Source organism: Sorex fumeus, unplaced genomic scaffold (assembly GCF_029834395.1).
Source record: "Sorex fumeus unplaced genomic scaffold, SorFum_2.1 ptg000058l, whole genome shotgun sequence".
Lineage (NCBI taxonomy): Eukaryota > Metazoa > Chordata > Mammalia > Eulipotyphla > Soricidae > Sorex > Sorex fumeus.
Genome location: NW_026606115.1, coordinates 15,913,229 through 15,919,022, shown reverse-complemented (window position 1 = coordinate 15,919,022; position 5,794 = coordinate 15,913,229). Strand labels below are relative to the sequence as shown.

Here is a 5,794-nt window from a genome sequence, read left to right as displayed (position 1 = left end):
ATTTTGAATTCATTTCAACAAGGCGATATCATCTTATACCAATGAGAATTATATATATCAAATTGTCTCAAAATAGGGACTGGAGTGATAGCACAACAGGTGGGCATTTGATTTGCACACGGCCAACCCCAGTTCGATTCCCAGCATCCCATATGGTCCCCAGATCACCGCTGAGAGTAATTCCTGAGTGCAAAGCGAGGAGTAACCCCTGCATATCACCGGGTGTGACCCAAAAAGCAAACGAACAAGAACAACAAAAACATATTTAAAAAAACCCAAATTGCCTCAAAATAATCACTATTGATGGGGATGTAATGAGAAAGGAACCTTATTTATTGGTGGGAGTGTCATCTGGTTAAGCCTCTATAGAAATCAATATGAAGATTTATCAAAAATAAAAGTAAAAAAGTAAAAGGCTTCTTGGCCTTTTGGCTAAGATCAAGTGTAGTATCAAAAATAGAAATATATTTATTATTATTCATACATGACTCAGTGACATGACTTCTTGACATCTTTTCCAAAACTTTTCTTCAGTCAGTGTCAAAGCAGATCCATTAGGAAGTACACAACAAAAAGTTCTGTTGCGATAGAGATTTACTCCAAGTTGGGAGGTGTCACAAATGGGTTTTTCCTGAGTTTCTGTCAGTAGGCACTGACACCACAAAATATTTCATCTTTTAATTCAACTTTTTTTTCCTACTTAAAAACATGCATTTATCATATTTTACCGGTTTACAGGTTTAAGCCCTTAATACTTAATGAATTTCCATTGCTAAACAGTACAAGTTGATTTTCCAAAAATATTTTGGAAGATTTGGAAAAATTTAGGACATGACTTCAAAATAGTCTTCTAAACTTTCACTGAGATTGCTAGTAATAGCTTATCAGTGTAGAGTATTAACTCAGTCAGCCTGGAATAATTATCTTGCCTGAAATAATCCTCTAAATAAGTAGCTCTAAATATTTGTTACACAAAACCTTAGCGACCAAATATTCCTAGATTTATTTTCAACATTTTGGTTTAATCCTTTACCTCTCAATCAAGTGAAACTGTGTTGGAAATCCTATTGGTATTAGTACAAATTACATCATTTTATCACCATGTTAGTTAAAAACCTTACAAGATAAAATTATTCTTTTCAATCAGAAAATACAACTAATTCTGATTAATATACACAAGTAAGAGAAAAATTTTGTGATTCTATGCATAAGAAAAACTAAAGTGGGGAAGCATTAAAGAAAATACTTTCATTCATATTTGTAAAAAACCAAGAATATTTTTGCTTAAGTATCAAGATTTCTGTATATCTTTTACATGATATTTTTCATTAATGCTGCTGAAATTATGTTTTATTTGTAACACACACAGCATCATTTCCAATTGAAGGTACTTTCGACTTATAAGATAAGTCCTACAGCTATTCAGTAAACTGTATCTTTTATCTTTCTCACTTTTCTATTCTTCTAGACTAATCAACCCATTCCATTTTTTTTTCATGTTAGGTCTAACTTAAAAAACTAAACTAAACTAAACTAAACTAAGTGTATTGTTTGTTTCTTCAGTTTTCTTTCTTTTCTTTTAATTCCAGATAGTTCCTCATGGCCACTAAAAATCTTAGATTTATTTTGGAGTTACTGTAAATACCATAACCTTTGTTAATATCTTGTCTATGTTCTTAAAACTTTAGTTAACTTTAGTTAACTGTAATAATCTTTTGCTACATACTTAAATTTTAAAATCCGCTTAAATTTTCTAATAAGAATTTTATTAAGAGCTTTCTAGATTTGTCCTATAGGCCCAATCCTATAATTTAAATTTTGATTCAAGATATTAATAAATAGCACATGATCAAAGTATCCAGTCAGCCTCTCTCAAAGGCATGCACAAGAAGAGAGGTAAATTGACTCACAGATTGGGTAAAAGATCACAAGCATTCCCATTCCCAGAGAACACTCATTGAATTGCCCCAAGAAATGGGGCACAGAAAAAGGAAGTTCATAGGTGTGCACACCAAGAAACTTTTCCATTTTCATAAACATAAAAGTGGCCACACACACCACATGTAGTCATTCAACTTACCTCCTAGAGTGGCTTGAGTGAGAGAAACTCAAAGGGAAGGGAGAGATTACACAAGCTCAAAGATGCTCAGTCTCCCAAAATGGTGATGTATCCATTTACTGATCTCCACAGCAGTCTACTCTTCCAGCTTGCTTTGCATGGGAATGGTCAAGAAAGAACTCTAGTCTATCAACATGGCAAGTTAGAATATTGTTACACAGAAAGGGTATTTATATAGAAAAAGATAAGAGGAAAGCACCTTTTTGGGTAAGTTGGGTATCAGATCAATGGGAACCAAAATGAACTAAGGAAAAATAAAATCTCATGTGCACTGATCCGCTGAAAAACTCACAGAATGGACAAAAGTTCACATTCATTCCCACTCCTAGAGAACACTTATGAAATTGCCCCAAGTTAATATGGTACCGGGGTACAAACAATGGGGAGTTTAGCCACATTCACACGATATTTTAAGACTGACTGGCTGTGGAGTCAGGGAACTCCATTATGGCACACTGTTATCCCAGATCCCTGAATGCATGGAACTGTATCCTATTTGGGGGACCAGGGAGGTAATGACTAAGGAGAACTGGTAAAGAAAATAATGATAAAATGAGGCAAAACACTGAGGAAGCAGTCACAGAGAACTGGAAACTCTTCTCGACAAAGGTGTCCACATGAGTGCCTTGGTCAGAGAGGGGCTCTGCAGTTTTAGAAGTGTGTCAGAAGAAGAACTCTAATCTAGGACCTGCACCAATGCAGCCTCTGCCCACAGATACAGCATCAGTGAGGGCCGTGGCCTCCAGGGAGGCCACTGTTATTTTCTCCTTTCATAGCACTTTGGACTCATATCTCAACCTCCACTACCTAATTATTATGAGGACAGACTGGCTATCACAAACACATTAGGCCAACAGTCCACTAGCCTATTCCAATCAAAATACTCCCCAAACTCATCAAAATAATGGTGAACACAAGAATCTGAACAATCCTAATGTTAAAGAACACATTCCCTGAAGCTGCACTAGAGGACCCACATAAGTCACAGGGGAGAACAAAAGAGAAAGTTAGTATTCTTGAGGGGGAAAAATGAGACCACCATCGACCAAGTTCATCCAGAATCCTTCCTTGCAGCAAGAGGGGGATACTGATAGCTAACTAGAGGGATCCACCTCCATATCAGTGCAACAACATGAAGAATTAATGCAGCTCCCCACCACGAGAACTGGATGAAGAAAAGAGCCCAGAAGCTTCAACAGGGAATAACCACAAATACAATCTCTCTTAAAAATTCAGAGAAGAAATATTGGGGATGTTCAATGAACTCAAAGAAATAGTGGAACAGACATCCAGTAAATTAAAGGAGAATATGAAGGAAATAGTGGAATGGACAGCCAATAAAATACAGGAAGAAATGAGAGCAGAAAAAAGAAAGCTACAAACAGAAGTGTCACTAAACAATAATTCATTATATGAAATTAAAAACTCATTGGATGCTTTCAACAGTAGAATGATAATAGTCAAAAACAGAATCAGTGAGCATGAAGATGAGCTGCAGGAAACAAACAAACAACATAATACAATGGAAAAAGACCTCAAAAATGTTTAATGGTGAGTAGAGAGCTAGGGGATGAACTCAAGAGGAAAAAACATAAGAATCATCAGAGTACAAGAAGGACAGGGAGGAAACCCCAATTAAGTAGTAACACTTAAAGATATCATTGCTGATATGTTCCCAGAGCTGCAGAATGCAGGCATCCAGATCAAAGAAGCCTGAAGGGTACCAGTTAAAAGAGACCCTAATAAAAAGACTTCAAGACATATCATGATCAGAATAATGAATACCACAGTTGGACACAATACTGCAAGCAGCAAGATCAAAGAAGGAAATCACATACAAATGAGCATCCCTGAGATTTACAAAAGACTTATCAGAGGAAATGGTCTAAGTTCAAAGAAAGTGGTGGGAGGGGCTGGAGAGATAGCACAGCGGGTAGGGTGTTTGCCTTGCACACAGCCGACCCGGGTTTGATTCCCAGCATCCCATATGGTTCCCCTGAGCACTGCCAGGAGTAACTCCTGAGAGCAGAGCCAGGAGTAACCCCTGTGCATCGCAAGATGTGACCCAAAAAAGCAAAAAAAAAAAAATAATTAAAAATAAAAACAAAGAATATAGTGGTGGGATATAGTAAAAGAACTGACTGAAATGAATGCCTCTACAAGAATACTTTATCTAGATATTCTCTCACTCAGAATCGAAGGAACGATACATTACTTCATGGATAAACCACAGCATAGGAATTTCATAGACTCAAAACCAACCTTAAAAGAAAGACTGAAGGGACTACTGTAAGACACGGCAAGCCCCACACGCAAAACAAACCTCTAGAGAAAGATAGCACAAAACCCCATGACAATAATATCTCTCAGTGTCAAAGATCTAAATGCATTAATTAAGAGACACAGAGTGGCAAAATGGATTAAAAAACTGAATCCAACTTTCTGCTGCCTACAAGAAACACATTTGGACAGTGAAAGTAAACAGATACTCAAGGTCAAAGTCAAAGGTTGGACAACAATCCTCTAAGCAAACAACTTCCTCAAAAAAGACAGGGTGGTCATACTAGTATCTAACAACATAGATTTCAGGCTGAAAAATATGAGAAGGGACAGCAAAGACCATTTTTAATAATCAAAGGATAAGTATATCAGAAAGAAATCACACTACTAAACATATATGCAACCATAAGGGTCAGCAAAATACTTAAAACAACTGCTAATAGATTTCAAAGAGGACATTGATAACAAGACTATAGTAGTCAACACTGCCTTATCACCACTTGATAGATGAACAAGACTAAAACTCAGAAAGGAAGTACTGGCTCTGAAGAAAGAAATGAAAGAGGGCTAATGGATGTATACAGGGTTTTTAAACACCAAACAAAGCGAATATACACTTTTCCAGTGCACAAGGAAGGTTTTACAGAAAGACCACATGCTGGGCCACAAAACACACCTCAATAGAATAAGCACTGTAGCACTGTCCTCCCATTGTTCATCGATTTGCTCGAGCGGGCACCAGTAACGTCTCCACTGTGAGACTTGCTGTTACTGTTTTTGGCATATCGAATACGCCACGAGGAGCTTGCCAGGCTCTGTCATGCGGGCAGGATATGCTCTTGCCGGGCTCTCCAAGAGGGGCAGAGGAATGGAATCCGGGTCGGCCGTGTGCAAGGCAAACACCCTACCCGCTGTGCTATCGCTCCAGCCAAATCTGTTGTATCAGACAAAATATTTTGTAAGTGCTATCTATATTATTTGTTAAATAGCATACATGGTTCCAATGGGAACAGTGATATGTGTGGAACTCTTCTAAGTATGAGTCAGAGTCCAACATATTTTAAGTTAATTTTTAAATGTTATTCTATAATTTGTGTTTTCAGTGGTAAATAAAATATAAATTGATGATGTACCATTCTCTCATAAAGACAAAAACCTATTCCTAGAAGACAATATTCATTATTCTGACGTATTTGACTATTCCATAGTTTCACTAAACTCTACAATTAATATCAGATCAGATAAATAAGAACAGAATCTCTAGACAATGATAAAGATGATGATGAAACTCTCCAATGTTGTACACTATTCAGGGCACTAGAAACACAAGGCTTGTAGTACTTAAATTCAGATATAGAGTTTACTACAAATCCTTGAAGGGATTTCCATGTTTAC

General features: G+C 36.9%; 1 pseudogene; it reads left to right on the top strand.

Moving 5' to 3' along the window:
- Positions 1-412: 412 nt before the first annotated feature.
- On the top strand, positions 413-556 carry LOC130034330 (uncharacterized; annotated as a pseudogene).
- The last annotated feature ends 5,238 nt before the right edge of the window (positions 557-5,794 follow it).